At 51.6% G+C, this 3,454-nt stretch overlaps 1 long non-coding RNA gene across 1 annotated transcript; it reads right to left on the minus strand.

The window, feature by feature from the left end:
* Positions 1–339: 339 nt before the first annotated feature.
* Positions 340–2,312, minus strand: LOC137444035 (uncharacterized). The gene is made up of 3 exons (XR_010988046.1): positions 2,134–2,312; positions 1,853–2,009; positions 340–489 (listed from the first exon to the last, which is right to left on the minus strand). It is a non-coding gene; the product is annotated as an uncharacterized lncRNA (long non-coding RNA).
* Between the last annotated feature and the right edge of the window lie 1,142 nt (positions 2,313–3,454).

Genomic DNA, 3,454 nt, shown 5'->3' on the forward strand with positions numbered 1-3,454 from the left:
AAGCTGGTGAAGGGTCTGGATAACAAGTCTTATGAGGAGTGGCTGAAGGAACTGGGACTGTTTAATCTGCAGAAGAGGAAGCTGAGGGAATTAAGGTGTGGTCTGGCTTCAGCTCTCAACTAGTTCCACGTTGAACAAGAACAGCTTGTACTCACAGAAGGCACTGGCTGCTTGGGTTCAAGGTTCCTGTAGAGCTCAGGCTATCTCTCTTCTTTAGTGAGGTCATTCTCTCACCTAGGCAGAGAGAAGAAAATGCAGCTATAAAATTAGACCGCTGGAATCGTGAGACTCGTTCTGTGTGCGACTCCAGGAGAATCCAAACCTAACCTTGGAGCTGCCCTTAAGAGCTCCTCTTTGGAAAACTCTCGCTGCCGGGCCCCACAAACCCCACACCCTCTGTCAGCAAACCGGATGTACGAGCTGAAGAGTGTCAACAGAAACTGTACGTGGACAGCTCAGGAAAATCCTGCCAGTCCCAGCACACCAGACCTGGAATGATCAAAGAAAGTCTGTTAACAACTGTCTGTGTGTCTGCTCATAGCTTGAGGAGTAACAGAGCAGGAACAATTCTCAAAAGGTTTTCACTGCATTCCTAGGGCACTTGAAGGATTGCCCTGGCTGTAGTTAATACCTAGAAATTCCTATCAAAATCTTTGCAGCACAGCAAGGAAACTAAAACAACCAACAAAGCACAGACTGCTTTATATTATCAAGCAGGAACTTGAAATCCTACTGGAATTGTGGGGTTTTTATGACAAATTGTGATGAATATACTGGTGATCTATGTTTAAAATTATAAGACTTAGAGTGCCCTGGGATTAAGGGTCAGGATCTTGTGAGGCCTGTTTTGAGAGCAAAGGGAAAGAAACATATCTTGCAGACTTGCAAGGATACTGTCTGGTTAGTTGGAGACATCACGGCTGAGGCGGAGCTTATCTTAAAGATAAACATTCAGACCTAGGAATTTGTTTTCTTCAGATAAGAAGCCTGCAAAATTGTGCACGTGAGAAAATGGATACATTGACCCTTACCACCCGAATGTGGGGAGAAGGGATTTGATCGCCTACTCTAAGACTCATTATCACATGCCTGCCTTCTGTTTAGCATAAGTTTGCTTATGTAGATGATGTAACTATAGAAGATGAAGAAAACTATTGTAAGGCTGCTGTGGAGGTGGAGTTTTGTCCCCTCTCAAGCCCAGCGCGCTGCTTTGCTTGCCTTTTATTGCACTTTATTCCCTTTTTATGATCTTTTAGTGCCAATAAAACTGTTACCAAAAACTTTTACCTGGAGTCATCTATAACGCAAATTATTCCTGTTCTTTTTTCCTTCTTTTGGTGTCGTACCACCTAGTACACATTCACCACCTAACCGAACGTCACAGTTGTGATTCAAAGCCAAGCAAGACAAAGTGTATTGAGGGAAAGAAAAGAGAGAGAAAGCTAAAGAGTTCTCCTCCTCTTCACTTTTCCCCTTGAGAGATCCAACACTACAGGAAGGCAGGCCTGAATTTCATGAGCTCTGGGATTCAGATGAGCTCGGGAAATCATTTGGTTTGCACTTCACGGCTGTACACACACAGCTGTGTTCAGCTGTAGAACAACCTCCTTGCAACATGAAATACAGGCTTCCGAAACTGGAGCGTCTGTCCCACTGAGACTTCCACGACCCTGTGTCCAAACCCTACTGACATGTCAATTCAATTGTTCACAGCTTTTACCACAGGTCACTCTTAGCACCTGAGTTTCTGAGCCTAGATGAGACATCCTGCTGTCTGGCTCTGAGCTCAGGAGAACATGCCAAGCTGCTGGCTACCTGCAGACATCACATTGCTAGGACTGAATTGGCTCACCTTTATCTTTCCAACAGGCAGCGCCTCTCTGAATGCTGGATTCACATGAGTGTGCCTAAGGCAGATGACACAAGCAGGCTCTGTGGCCGGCACAGCCCTGAGGGCACTCGCCAGCTAGCAAACAAGCATCACACAGCAGGATGTGGGGGGAAGACAACTGGAAGGGGGAAAGTGAGAAAACTCAGGGGTAGGAATAATAGTAATACCAATAATAAGAGCAATAATAACAATAGCAGAAGTCCTAAGGAGGATAAGGAATGGAAATTAAGGCTATTGCTCACCATCAGCTGAGTGAGGTCAATCCAGTCCTGGAGAGTAGTCCACCGGCCAACCTGCCCTCCAGTCTTCTGGCTGAGCATGTGACATAGCCTTGCTAAATTAGAAAATCCTTGCTGAATATGCAATGCGCTCAGTGGGAATTAAAACGTCCCTGCATTATCAACGCTGTTTGCAGCACAAACCCAAACCCAAACCCACCCCGAGACACCCCCAGCTCCCACGGGAGCCTGCAGAGACCTCCCAAAGGGTCCGTCGGAGGTGCCCAGCTGCCTCTCCACGACCCTTGATCCTTTCAGATGGCCCCACCAGAACTTTACATATCCCCAGACCCTTTTAGGTGCCCCCAGACCTCCTCCGTCACCCCCAAAAGCCCTGCCGATGGCCCCAGACCACCTTCAGACGCCAGAAGGAACACACCTGGGAGTCCCGGGCCGGCAGCGACACCGGAAACCGCACTGCAAGCTCCCTGAATGCGCCAGGACCCCTTGCCCCGCCAAAGGACGGCGGTTCGCAGGCACCCTGGGGCACAGAACGGCATCATGCGCCGAATCAGGGCTCTCCGCGACCGGTCCGGCTCCAAAGCTGCTCTGCACGGCGCCCGCCCCCCCGGCCAGAAAAGCGGGGCGCAGCCCGCGAGGAGGGCGCGTGCGCGGGACCGGACCCGCTGCGGCGCAGGCGCCGTATCCATAGCGACGACCGGGACGCTGCACCTCTGGCGCGAGCAGAGCCGGGCTAGGGCGTAGGCGCTGGATCCATAGCGACGCTCGAGTCAAGCTCTCCGCTCTCCGCTCTTCCCCTAAGAATTTTCGAGCATTCAGCGCAGTTAGGCTGCAGAAATTAGCTCCCCCGGGGCGGCACACGCCGCGGCACGGCAGCACTGGCCTTAGAGACAAAGCTGTCTTTGATCTGGGTACCAGCTGCAGCTCTCAGCAGTGCCTAGCTGCAGAGCAATGGCCTGCACCTTCATCCTGATCCAGGTGGAGAGAGAACTGCCAGGAACACAGCTTCTCTGCTACGGTTGCAGCATCCCCAGGGGCCGAGCGCAGCCTTGCTGTTAGTGAGGAACACAGCCCCTGTGAGAAGCTTCTGGGGTCAGGGGACAAACAAGGGGTTTTCCACACTGGAAACAAGGGAAGTCTCTTTGCCACCACCCCTAACCCTAACCCCCTAACCCCAACCCCCTAACCCTACGTCTGCCGGCCCCTGCACCCTCACCCTGGTGCTGTCCACGACGCAAACCCTAAACCCCCTGACCACCACACTATCGTTAACCCCGACCCCAAACGCAATCCTCACCCGGACCCTAAGTTGCCCATCCGCCCC

The sequence above is a fragment of the Melanerpes formicivorus genome, unplaced genomic scaffold (assembly GCF_026170545.1).
Source record: "Melanerpes formicivorus ecotype bairdi unplaced genomic scaffold, bMelFor1.0.p_v2 SCAF_10, whole genome shotgun sequence".
Classification (NCBI taxonomy): Eukaryota; Metazoa; Chordata; class Aves; order Piciformes; family Picidae; genus Melanerpes; species Melanerpes formicivorus.